This window comes from Stenella coeruleoalba (assembly GCF_951394435.1).
Source record: "Stenella coeruleoalba genome assembly, chromosome: 10".
NCBI lineage: Eukaryota > Metazoa > Chordata > Mammalia > Artiodactyla > Delphinidae > Stenella > Stenella coeruleoalba.
This window is the reverse complement of record NC_137156.1, coordinates 90,306,532-90,320,410: the sequence shown is the minus strand read 5'-3', so window position 1 is coordinate 90,320,410 and position 13,879 is coordinate 90,306,532. Positions and strand designations below refer to the sequence as shown.

The window sequence follows — 13,879 nt, the reverse complement described above, 5'->3', positions numbered from 1 at the left end:
CTTCAGATGTGTTTTTCCTTTTAATTTGCCAATTGTGATAACCTTGTTTTTTGGTCCAGTAAATGTAATTAAGACCTGTGAGTTTTCTATCAATTGATTTGAAATTCTAAAAGCCATTAATCACATTTTAACTACAGATCTTCCTCAGCTTACAATGAGGTTACATCCTGAAAAATCTATCATTAATTTAAAAATATCATAAGTTGGGGACTTACCTGGCAGTCCAGTGGTTAAGACTTTGCCTTCCAATGCAGGGGTTGCAGGTTCAGTCCCTGGTTGGGGAGCTAGGATCCCACATGCCTGGTGGCCAAAAAACCAAATCATAAAACAGAAGCAATATTGTAACAAATTCAATAAGGACTTTAGAAAAATACATTTAAGAAAATAAAAAATAAAATTAAAAAAATTTTAAATAAAAAAAATCATAAGTTGAAAATGGATTTAATACACCTAATCTACTGAACGTCAGAGATTAGTGTAGCCTACCTTAAATGTGCTCAGAACACTTATATTAACCTTCAGTTGGGCAAATTTATCTAACATAAAGACTATTTTATAACAAAGTACTGAATACCTCATATAATTTATTGAATACTGTACTGTAAGTGAAAACCAGGATACTGTAGTTGTATGGGGACACAATGGTTGTGTGTATATTGGTTGTTTACCCTCGTGATTGTGTGGCTGAGTGGAAGATGCAGCTGCCACTGCCCAGCATCACGAGAGAGTATCATACCACGTTTTGCAGGGAAAAGATCAAAATTTGAAATTTGAACTATGGACTCTACTGAATGCATATTGCCTCTGCACCAGCGTAAATCTGAAAAATTGTAAGTCAAACAATCATAAGTCAAGGACCATCTGTATTTTGGATTTCCTTTTCTTCCTTGTGGCTCCAATGTCCACTGCTTTTCAGCCACTCAATAAAAACTATTTCTGGGTTCATATTCAGATAAACTCCTTTATTTTCTGAACTCATCAATTGCTTAGGGTCATGCTACATTTTATTTTACTTTCTATTTGAAACTTGGATGCGCTTAAGTGTTTTTGTGATTTTATCTTTGCTTTTATTTGTTGGGAGAAAAAAAAGATTCTTTTTTCAAGTACAACATAGGACTATCATTTTCTAGCTTCTTATTAATTTTTTTCTTTTAACAGACTCCATTCCATTTTTTCTTTTTCTTTTTTTGGAAGAAATTCAACTTAGATCTTAGAATTTCCTTCACCTAGTTAGACCCTTTCTGACCATGCTGCAGCTAATTTTATAGCACTTTAAAGTTATTTTAATTTTTTCTTATGTTTCAAATCTTTCTCTCTCTTGGTTTTCAGCTTCCATTTTTCTGGCACATATCCATATGTATCCTGTGAGTCTTTTTGTCTGAGAAATATTTATTTGGGTGCTGGTTCTTTGGTATAGGATTTATACTCAAAATAGTTTTCTCACAAACTTTGAAAGCATTATCTTCTAGAAACTGGTTTTACTGATGCCAGTCGGATTCTTATTCTTAATATATTGCAGATTATCTTTTTTTCTGAAAATTTTAGCACTTTCTTTTGTTTCTTACAGATCTTATAAAGGTATGTTTAGGTATATCATTTTTTAAAAGTCCCTTCCTTTGTCAGTTTTGATACTTTTAATCTCAAAATGTGTGTCTCTAATATGCTGGGGAATTTAATTTTATTATTTCTTGATAATTCCTTCCCCTCCCTTTATTCTGCTCTTTATTTCCAAAAAGTAAAATAGGTTGGTGTTGCATTTCTTTGATCTTATATTTATCATATCTTTTCTGTCTTAGTATCTGTCTTCTTGATTCTTTTATCTTAATTATGTTTTTAATCTTCAAGTTTTTACACTCAGTGTTTTTATTTGTGTGTATTTAATTGTATTTTTAATATTCTAAATATTAATAACTTTTATTTCATAATTTGACTTGATTGAGAAACCCTACCTCCTCTCTGAAAGCATTATTCCTTTTCTACATGGTTCTAAATGTAGCATTTAATTCCTAATTCTAGAAAAATATCACTATGGAGTGAATTGTGCCCCCTTGTCCCCAAAATTTATAAGCTGAAGCCCTAACCCCAAAAGTGAAAGTGATAGTGACTGGAGATAGGGTCAAGAGGAGGTAATTAAAGTTAGGTGAGGTCATATGGGTAGGCCCTAATCTAATAGGACTGTGGCCCTAGAAGGAAAGGAAGACATCTCCCTCTCTCTCTCTCTCTCTCTCTCTCTCTCTCTCTCTCTCTGCCAAAGCAGTGTCTGCAAGCCAAGAATAGAGGCTTCCCCAGAATCCAACCATGCTGGCACCCTGATCTTGCCCTTTCAGCCTCCAGAAGCGTGAGAAAATATATCTCTGTTGTTTAAGTCCCCTAGTCTATGGTGTTTTGTTGTGGTATGCTGAGCTACCTAACACAAATACTTATCTTATTATTATTTTTTTTAAATCATGATAACCGCATATACCATTTGTTTATTGATTCATAAAGCTAGGCTTCTCCTTATGAGTTTTTGGTTCTAGAGAGAAGGGGTACTATTTCTGTCTATATTTCCAACATGCAGTATACTACTTAGTGCTCACTAAAAAGAATTTTGTTGGATTGATTTTATTGCTCGAGCATGATGTGATAGTTTGTTTAGGTAAATCTCAGGCAGTGCTATAGTCAGGCGAGGCAAGTCTATGCCATGGTAATAAGTAAACCCGGAATTTCTCTGGCATAACATAACCCAAGCCCAGTGCAGGTTACATGGCTTTTGGCTGTCTTCCAGAGAGTAATTCAGAGACTAGGCTTCTTCTATCTCTCAACTTTGTCACCTCACCCTCCTTTGTTTATACCTGTGCTAAGGAGAGAAAAAGCTAGGGAAAATACATCCACGTATGTATGTCAAGACCAGAGGGACATACCAGCTCTGCTCATTCTCCACTGGAAGAATGAATCACTTGATTCCTTCTAGTTTCACGAGGCACAGGAAATAGATATTAGATAAACAGTAACAGTTTATGCCAGATGCCTTCTATAATATGTTGAGAATTCTGTTTAATACCCTAAAATCATCTTGTCTACTTTCTGAATAACCTGCCAACAAATCTCCTGGATCAGTGGTTCACCAGCAGTAAGAAGAGCTTCTGATTTTATTTCCCTTTAAGTTAATTCTTACATAAGTTTTAGTATAATATATATCCTATAAAATTCTGTAAAATTATTTTCCTTCTTTAATTAATCTAATGTATTAGTAAATTAAATCTAAAAATGGAAGAAATAGAGCAGTAACCATAAATGTCTATGTAATTGTGTAGTAAGAACAAGATAACTTTCAAACGTCCCATGTAATTAATACCTTTCTTATCTGGTAGAAACATTATTATTAGAAAAATTCTATGATATTTGATTGCTTAATATAGCCAATACTATTCTTATTAACTTAGATAGTTTGAGTAGAGTTATTTGGAGAAATTAAACATAAGTTAAAAAAATTTACTGTAAAGGAAAAATACAAATTACTTCAAGGTAGTTATCTAAATTAGTAGTTCACACTGATGGCATTTATTAGACAATTATTCCAAGTTCACTTTCAGTTATAATACTATTTAATTAATGATAAAAATCAATCTCTTATCAAATGAAAAAAAAATCCCTAAATTCAAGTTAAAATGACTGGTAGAAAGTAAACAAACTGATTATGAAAACTGGAGTTCAGGGAAAACTCCCCTAAAACTAAAATGTGTAAGCCAAGGTCTAAAGAACGGATAAGAGTTAATTGCATTGAAGGGAAACAAAAAACATGAGCAACACTGGAAACAGTAGGGACAAAGGTCTTGAATCGGAAAGGAAGCAATGAGTATTCAAAACATCAAAAGAAGGCAGGAGTGACTGAGAAGCAGTAAGAAGGGTGAGAGTGGGGCCGGCAAGGCTGGAATGGCTTCCCAATATTTGTCACTCTCATTCGTTGCCAGATTAATACAGAGTAATTATTCTAAATTTATCATTCACTCACTCATTAAATTCATTCAATGAGCATCTTCTAGTGTTTCATTATGATATAGATTTCTGAGGGTAAAGAGACAAAGACCAGTTTTTGCTCATATGTTTGTTTGTTTTACCCCAAGGAGCTCACACGAACTCTTTTATACAACAGGCTCATTAATTTGCATGACTATAAAGTAGGTATTGTGAATTCTTGTCTACCACAATATTTCCTTCCTGCTGACTGCCATGATGTCAGAGTGGCTCTCAGATTGCTGCTTTGCAGAAACCTTGCCTTATAACCACCTTCCATGTGTACTTATTGAACACTTACTGTGTCCCAGAGCTGCCTTTATTGCTCACACTTTTGTACTTCCTTCTTCTTTGGACAAACATAGGCCAAGCCTGCACGATATCCAGTGAAATAGAAATGTGGCCAGCGATTTTGTGCATGTATCTGAGATCTGCCTTTCTCTGGAGCCATTTCTTTTCTGCTATGCAGCAACAGATTTGAACATTTTTTAGCCTTACCATGATATCTCAGACCAAGGAAATAAAAGGTTCAAATCAATATTTGAAGCTTATCTGTAATGGAATTGCAAGCTCTTTAACAAGACAACTCACTGTCAAGACTGATGAGAGATAATTGGGTGTTTGGAGAAAATATGTGGGAAGGGTTAAACTCTGAAGTTATTTCAGAGCCTATATTTTTCTGACTAGTTTCAAATGAATGATCATGTGTAAATTATAAACCATAATGCAATTGTACCATCTTAAGCTGTCCTCAATATCTTTATAGAAGCTTTGTAGCCAGTCAGTCTCCAATTTTTTCACAGCAGGTATTTTGCAACTTTTTCTTTTAACAATCTGTAGATTAGAATAGGTTGGTTTGTAAAGTCCAGATTTTTTTTTTCTTTTATAGTGGTTGCTGTTGTTACTGCAACTTGACTGAATCCTCTTACATTGATTTCTCAAGTGGAGAAAAACCTGAAAAAAAAGAAAACAAAAATGACATTTTCGATGTTGTACTTCCTGAGTTTGCTAAATGGTCACTTAAATTACTTTCTTTCTGAACATTGTAGTGTAGAGAAGTCTGTCACGTTATATATTCACCAATAAACCAGTTGTCCTGGGTGCCACGGAATGGCTAATACCATGAATGTAAACCCCATTCCATATTTATTCAATTATCATTAGTTATCATTTTCCTGGAAGAAAGTCTGAGGTGGGAATTTTTATTCAGGTAATTTATAGGCTAAGTGCTCTCTGGGTAAAGCAAGTGAGGAAAGCAGGATAGGGCAGAGGAAAAAAGCTAAGTAGCTGTAAACAAATGCCAGGGTGTCTCAGTGAAAGCTCTGGAGCATAGATTGCACCACAGAGTTGATTCCACTTTGTGGCAAGAAAAACAGCCTCTATACCCTCACGGAAATAAGTCTTGGCTGTGGGCTTTGAAAGAGCGTGGGTGGAGAGCCGTACACTCCCCCAGTCACCACAGATCCAATTAACTGAGGGTACTTCTCTGGAAAAAAAAAGGTATCATAAAACTTCAGCAGCCCATTCTCACAGCAGCTGATGGCCTCATGCCCAGGTCTGGAGAAGTGGCCGGGGCCAGGCAGCAACAGCATCCACTACAGAAGCCTGTCCTTGGGTCACCACATGACAGCAGATTTTTAACCTGACCACACAAAATGATTACTCTGTCTTATAAGATCATCAGAGGATGAAAAGAAACCCTTAATAAGTATCCCTTACAAACGTAAGTAAACAAGTATACATTTACAAGGAAACAAAAAGTTACCACTAGTATTTTTCAGAAATTCTGAAAGAAACTCCTTTGAACTCTCACTAACAATATCAAATTTTGGCACTTAGAATTGGTATGATTGTTTCACTCTCTGTTGATAAATTGTTTATTCTTTGGCCATAAAATAATTTTGAAAACGCATTTCCTCTCTACACTACTAGAAAAGCAAAGTAAAACACAAGAGTACACGTAAAAATATGCATTTCTTTTCCTTAAAATATGCTAGTAAATTTTACCAATCTGTCCTCTAATTTGCATAATCTGACTTCTATTAATAATTTAGCAAACTCAGTGGAACTCTAAAACTCCAGTATATTTTAATGGAGAAATCAAATAGTTTTTCTTCTCACACTATTTTCCAACTTTTTTGATGTTTTGTTAGCACACTGTGAATTCCAGTATTAAATCATATCATTTTTTTATTTTAATATTGCAGTACAATTGAGACAGGCAGTTCCTAGAAGGAGCAGTGTCTGATTCTTCATGTTTCTCCATGGAGGGAGCCTTGCAAATAGGAGGTGCTCAATGAACATGTGTTGAGTTGGTAAATAGAAAGTGAAGTTACATTTTATGAGAAAGTCACATTTTGAAGACAGCAAGGAAAGCAACAATTCCATAAAATTGAAATTATCTTTAGAAAGCATATAAAACTCCCATTAAGTAACATATATGGTTTTGTGTGTATATCCCTGTGTCCGCTCCTCTAATTTCATGTTGGTCAATGTTCCTTTATGCTTCTCAATTTTTCATCAGTTTCTTCTTTGCTGATAGTGATAATTCATCACTACCTGCTTGAAGATCACTTAAACAATGAATTTAGTGTTTTCCAATGGCCAGGAAATCTTGAAACAACTTTTATATGTACTTCTCATACGTTTTGATAGTTTGCATTTGTTGTTTTTGGTGTGATTACATCCATTGCCCATTTAATATGAAAAAAGAGACGGGCATATCCTGTGTATGAAATTAAATTTGTGTAAGTTAAATACATTAATTATACAATTTTATTGTATTGCTTCTTAAGTGAATATAATTAGCACACCAACTTTAAAAAAAATGACATTTCCCATTGATTTTATTAAAACTTCTAAATTCCCTCCCATCTTCTTGTCTTCACATATATTCATTATCTTGAAAAGTATTAAGTGGTTTCTTTTGGACTTTTACATTATGGTCATAACCAAGAGCCACTGAATAGTACCCAAATCCATCCCTTAACAGTGACTTGCTTTTCTATATGCAGACTGTCACATTGTTGTGTTTACAGAATTGCTTCCAACAGCTAATTATTGTAAACAGCATAATGCTATATGGTACTGACAAGAGTAAATATGATAATGACCATGCATACTCATCATAGCTTTATCTTTGGAAAACTATTTCTGAAAGTAAGCAATTGATGCTCATTGGAATACAAAGTGAAGGAAAGGGGGAAATTTTGATTACTAGGCTTTAGAGGTTTCAATTTGCTGATAAAGTATATCTCTAGCATAATGACATGCAAGAATGTGGAAGAAAAGGCTCCATCACCACTTGGACAGCTGTTTACATTTTCTTCCATCTGGAACACAAGTGAAAAGAGTAAAATTTTGTTTGATTGGAGCGACCCAGGTCAGGGAATTAAAAATGCAACAAAATTCCCCTAAAGCAGTATGGTCCACAAACTGATTTCCCAGAAGCCAACACAAATTTATTTCTTCCCCAAAGTAATCAGCATTCTGGACATTAAAAAAGATGGAGATTTTCCAGCAATTGTTTTCCCCTTCTTCCAACCTCTATCGTCATTCATTGTTTTCTTCTGAAGTACCATTTCAACCAGGAGTCCCACTTCCATGTAGTAGAATCAAACAAGAGGACATTCTCAACCATAGGGAGAAGATGATACAAGTTTTGGGAAATTTTAACAGACCTGCTTTGTCTAATCATACACAATAACATAGACACAGGTTTCTGGTGAGCAACTTAAAACAAAATTACATTAGTTGAGAAATATAACCACACAAAGAGAAATTGGTCTATAGCGAAATCAATTTTAGTATGATATGGAAAACAAATTGAGGCTTTTCTAAAGCTTACTTATAATACTAACCATAAATACATTAACATCTACAATTAATTCCAAAATAACAAACATACAGAATAGCGTTAACTTCTAGTTGAGGTGAAGTTTTGACCAGGAAGAAAGACTTTACTGATAAACAAAGTGACAAATAAGCTCCTGAGAAATAAAGTATCTCTATGATGTTTCCTTATTGTATTACAACTGTCTCATAGTATTTGTATTACACATTATGCTAGTCTTATTTCATACTACTGTAAAATGAATTCAATACAATCTGAAAATTGTATAGTAATTCTGTATATATAAAAAGTAATTATATTACTTTTGCAATGAAAAATATAAATATATAATACATTTTGGCTTTTAACATCCTTTGACTGTTTAATTATTGTGTCATTTTCAGTCTTCTTCCTTTATGTAATATTTTTCAAAACCTGGGTATATTTAGACCTATGTAAGTTTTCTATTGCTGCTATAACAAATGATCAGAAACTCAAATATGAATTCAAAAAAGATCTTGCTGCGATTTATGTCAAAGAGTGTTCTGCCTATGTTTTCCTTTAACAGTTTTATAGTGTCTGTCCTTACATTTAGGTCTTTAATCCATTTTGAGTTTATTTTTGTGTATACTGTTAGGGAGTGTTTTAATTTCATTCTTGTACATGCAGCTATCAAGTTTTCCTGTGCGTTAGAAGCTAACACAACATTGTAAAGCAACTATACTCCAATAAAAATTAATTAAAATAAAATACAATAATATGAATTCATTATCTTACATTTCTGGAAGTTATAAGGCCAAAATCAAGGTGTTGGGAGGCTGTATTCCTCCTAGAAGCTTTTGGGGAGAATCTACTTTCTTGCCTTTTTCAGATTCCTACACTCCTTGGCTCTTGGCTCTTACCTTGCTAATATTATTCCCACCTCTTGTTTACATTGTCACACCTCCTACTACAAATTCGATCTTCCTGCCTCCCTTTAAAAGGAAATTTGTGATTGATTACATTGGATGCACCCAGATAATCCGTGATAATCTTCCCATCTCAAGGTTCTTTACTTAATCACATCTGCAACCCATACTGCTGGGTTCTGAGGATTAGCACATGGATTTTGAGGGAGCCCATTATTTAGCCCATCACCGAAACCTATAATTTAATTATGAACTGATTCTTTTCCATATCATATAATACCATGTAAGTATCACATTAATCTTTGCCCAATACTCATCTTCCATTTTTGGAATGTTTAAAAATTTTATATTAAAGTATTTTTTTCTATACTACAATAATAAAAATCTCATTTAGTTCAGTCCATCTTATCAAGCTGACATTTAGAATTCTTATCTTTTCACAAAAATAATGTCATTTTATAATGCTTTCTATAAAGAATGTATGTTACGTATGTGAATATCATTTATCTTAAAATTTTCTCTAATAACTTTTTCAAGTATGATGACCAATTTCTCATAGTTAAGAGAAAAATTAAACTACCGCTTAGTGTTCACCTACTATGTGCTAGAAATTATAGATACATAATTTTAAATTTCAGAACAAAATTCTAAAGATACGTATTATTATGTACATTTTAAGAGTGACGAAACACAGACTCAGAGTGGTACGATGAATTTTCCAAGGCTGTGCAGTTGATAGATTATGGATCTATTATTTGAACCTAGATCTTAGTCAAAAGAAGACTCCATCGGTACAAAATGGCTAAATTACCCTATGCAGATTATATCATTGATATAGTTTTGGGCAACATTTATCTTTTAAAATGTTCTGTATATATGTATTCTAGTCTGGCATCTGGGTTCTATTATGAATGAATGCTTCCCCCACAAGTCTATAGATGAGTTTATTAAAATAAGGGCATAATAAATGAAAAGCATCATAACATGAAGTGGCCTTCAAGTTTTCATGGACACTTGAGGGGAATTTATCTGCTCCTTAGCATTCTTTTTTTATTTTTCTCGAGGCACTTCAAAGCTGTATTTTTTTTTTAATATGTCTTTTTTTTAATATGTTGTTTCCTCTAGGAGGCTGTCCTAGTTTAAAAACTGCATCACCATAACCTAGGGCTTTGGGGCTAGAAGACGTCTCATAGGCATTAAATTCTGGTAAGTATTGTGTATATAATTGATGATAGAATGGATGATTGAATCAATTAATGCAATGGGAGTTTTACAGAAATAATTGTTGGGCTTTATGTTGGATAAATAGTTAATGGTGTCTTTCTAATTTTTCTTTTGACTTTCAATATATGTTCAACATACCTCTGACATGATGCTGCATTCTGTGTAAACCTGTCCAGTTGGGTTAACACTCTTAAAGACTTATACTGATAAGGAAACAAAAAGTCTTAGCTTTGGCCATATTTCATATAAAAATGACAGTGGTGTAGGGAAAAAAAAAACACACACAACACATCTTTGGGACCTGTTTAATAAGTACAAAAATTATGTAGAACGTGTGCTTTAACAATGTTATTTATTCAGAGGAAGGTAACTAACCATTTTTGTTAGAAAATTAGCAGATTGTTTTATTAAAATGGTCAGTTGATTAACTGATTTTAATTTTTAAAAAATTTAAGTTAATATATATGTGTTTCCCAAAGTGGAAACTGAGTCACACTATGTAAAATACCACAGTTTGGATTTCTACATGAATCATTCCTACATTGTCTTTATAAAGCTACAAATTCTTATTCTAAAGCAAACATTTGGCCCAGATTAATCTTTTTTATAAATCAATGTTTTCATATACAGAACTTGCTTAAGGCAAAGCACACCTGCATAGGCAAACGCCATTTTAATTTTACAACACTTTCTTAAAGAAGAAAAATAGCCAAAAGGTATTTTTCAAGGGTTGTAAATTTACAGATTATTCATAATTGAGCTACTGCAATGCAAACAACTAAGTTGCTTTTTTCTCCCCAGAGAAGATCTGTTAGATTCTTCTTTCAATTGGAAAAATCCATTTGGCAGAAGAGAACTAAAACTAAATCTAGTGGAAACTCTGTACCTACATGCGTTTATATGGCAAAATCTCAATCTCAGTGTCCTCAGAATAAATGTTCAGTATTATTCATTGGTACTTTTCCTTTATCAAGTTTTCATTTCAAGGAGCTGGGTTGAATTTTTATCTGAATTTTTGATCAACCCAAAGGCTGGCTCAGGATTTCTCAACCTTAGACTTTTGACATTTGGGTGGTGAGAGAGGATCCTTGGCCTTCACTCATTTGATGTTGGGTGACAATCAAATTGTCTCCAGACATTGCCAGATGTCCGTTGGTGATGAGGGAGGCAGCAAATTCACCCCAGGTTGAGAACTAGTGGCCTAGCCAAATGGAAGATCCAAACGGAATCAGTGCTATGTCTGTTAAGCAAAGAGACATACTCTGATATTTCTGGACAGTACCGAAAGAAGTACTTCATTCAGTAATGATCAGGGTCACTGCTTGTGTTCTAAACTGTAGATTTTGTGCCTGACTTCAAAAACCCAAGAGGTACATTATACTTGGAAACTGGGCAGAGGGCATGTACGGACATGCCCTGGAAATAGAACTAACCCATTTGATGATTTCTACTGCTGAGATTTATGACTTTAGAGTCAAAACTTCCACCTCACGTTCCAACCTTTAGTTAGGACAGCTAAGCTAGTTATCCAAGCGAAAGCATGAAGTGAATTCAGGCATTCCGACTCTATAGCATCCTTTCTGGCTTTTCGCAATGAATTCCAAAGGTTGCTGAACTGAAACTGCTGGAAGTATTAGTCAGAAACTTAGAGAGCAAAGGAACAACAACCACCACAATACACACACACACACACACACACACACACACACACACACTTACATTTTGAAAAAGTGTATAATACATGGCCCTCTCCTGTAGTATATTGCACACCTATCCACACAAACTGTTTTTAACTTTCTTTCTCTCCATGGTTGTATCAAATTGAGTTGTTTATGTTTTGGTCAAGGGTCCTCTCTGAATTGAAGAAATGGCTTTCTCTTTGCAGGTCCACTTCTTCTACCTGTGTTGTTCCTGAAATGCTGACAAACATGTTGGCCTTTTCAAATTCTGTCTCCTAGGTAAGGAGCTTTCTATTCTTCACTGGCCTTCTAATGATTTCCACCAGAAGAGAGAGTTCTGAAAGGACTGAAACTCAAAGCTTCTGGGTTTTGTTTTCTTTTGTTTGTTAGTAAACGGAGCTGGGAGGCAATATTTACCTAAGGGATTTCAAATAGAATTTCAGGAAATATTATTCCGTGAATCTTACTACCTTTTTTTAGGTAAGGCAGTGAGCATGTGCACAGAGCATTACTGAAAGCGATCAGAAATAAAGAGCCTGCACTTTTAAACTAATTTCATAAAATGCAGAGATAGTAATTGGATTATGGATTAATTGTCCATACACACAAAATTATGGGGTTTTGGTCTGATTCTTAAGTTTAGCTGGTTCCCTTGTTTGAATAAAGCAAGACATGCCTATTCTTCTTTTTGCAGTAGACTGGTAAGTGCATTTATTGGGGTAGAGTGAGAAAGAGGCCAAAATTCTGCCAAAACACTTCAGAGGATTAATTAAATGCTAACTAAAAATTTTTAAAAAAAGCTGGATTCTAGTCATCTTAAATCACAGATACTTTGCCTTTAGAAGGTGTGTAGTACCAATTTCTCTTCTTAGGACTGCCCCAAATTCTTGATATTCAATTGGGGATTGTCCATGGCATCTGTTTTTGAGTAGGTGTTGCTTCACAGCTTAGTTCAAACTCTGAAATGGCTTCACCTTCAATTTGTGGGTAATATTGATCCCCTAAACTTCATGCATGGCTCTATTATCTGGCACTATGAGGTCATCTTGTGAATCAAAGTGTATATCCAATGTTAAAAAGGAGTTTCAGTCTACCTGATGATGCAAGTTAGAATATCATTTCAATTTAAAAAAAATATGGCTTGCTTACATCACCTCATTTATTCCTCACAGAAACTAAATGGGGTAAATCCTATTAACCCCAAACTGAGTCTTAGAGATATTTTTATTAACTCCACATTACATAGAAGTTGGCCTTGGCTCTTATAGCTTCAATAGGTAAAACCAAGACTCAGAACAATGTTTGTCTGAATTCAAAACCATACCCTTATCTGAAAATCCCTTCTTCTCTTTTCAAACTATCCACCCATTTCTTCCACTTGAAAGTAGGTCAGGGTGCCTATCTTTCACAGTCCTTAATAGAAAAACAGTTTTATACTCAAGTATCAATATTTGCTTAAAAAAGATTGTATAGTCCGTTAAATAAATATGCACCAGAGAACCTCTTACTTGCATTAGACACATTCCTGTAGAGATTTAAAAAGAACAGTGCTTGCAATTTATTTCCAATGAACAAATGTTTGTTGAGAGATAGTTAGGGACAAGGTAACAAGCACCGTGAGGCTACAAACATGCAGAAGTCTATAATCTTTCAGGGGAGCAGAGACAAAGGAGAATGAGATAATTCTAACAGGAGATTAAAAGCATTACTATGGATTTTCATAAAATTATTAGACACAGAAGTTTTTGTCTCATTTTTTTCCTTAATAGTGTTAGATTGTGAAAAACCTTTATCAACTTCAAAAACCATAAAAGAAAAATTTATACATTCATGTACATCAAGTAAATTCTGCATAACCAAGAAAAATCAAAAGCAAATTATATACTTGAATAAAAATATTTAGAATTTGTAGAGGAGTCTAATTTCCTTTATATATAAAGGAAATTCCTTTATATATATATAAAACTCAATAAGAAAGAAGACACATGATATATGTACAATGTTATTCATTGAAACATTGCTGACAATAGCAAAAATGTTGGAAATATGTGCTCATCAGAGAGGACTGGCTACAGGCATTATGTGCATGGATACTATATCATATTGTGCATCCATTTAAAAAATGAAGTTGTTTCTTTTAAACTGACCAACTATTCTATATATTAAAGAAGATATATTGCAAACTATTAAAGATAGGACCCAAAACAAACCTTACCTTAGGCTAAAATAAGTATGCACAT

The 13,879-nt window shown here is 34.0% G+C and overlaps 1 protein-coding gene across 11 annotated transcripts in view; it reads left to right on the top strand.

The window, feature by feature from the left end:
• Positions 1 to 13,879, top strand: part of LOC307193527 (uncharacterized protein) — a 730,787-nt gene that overhangs the window by 395,244 nt on the left and 321,664 nt on the right. For all 11 annotated transcript variants that reach the window (XM_079935632.1, XM_079935641.1, XM_079935643.1 and 8 more), the window contains 2 exons: positions 9,862 to 9,942; positions 11,846 to 11,918. The gene's annotated coding sequence lies outside the window, so the exon portion shown is untranslated. The remainder of the gene's footprint in view (positions 1 to 9,861; positions 9,943 to 11,845; positions 11,919 to 13,879) is intronic.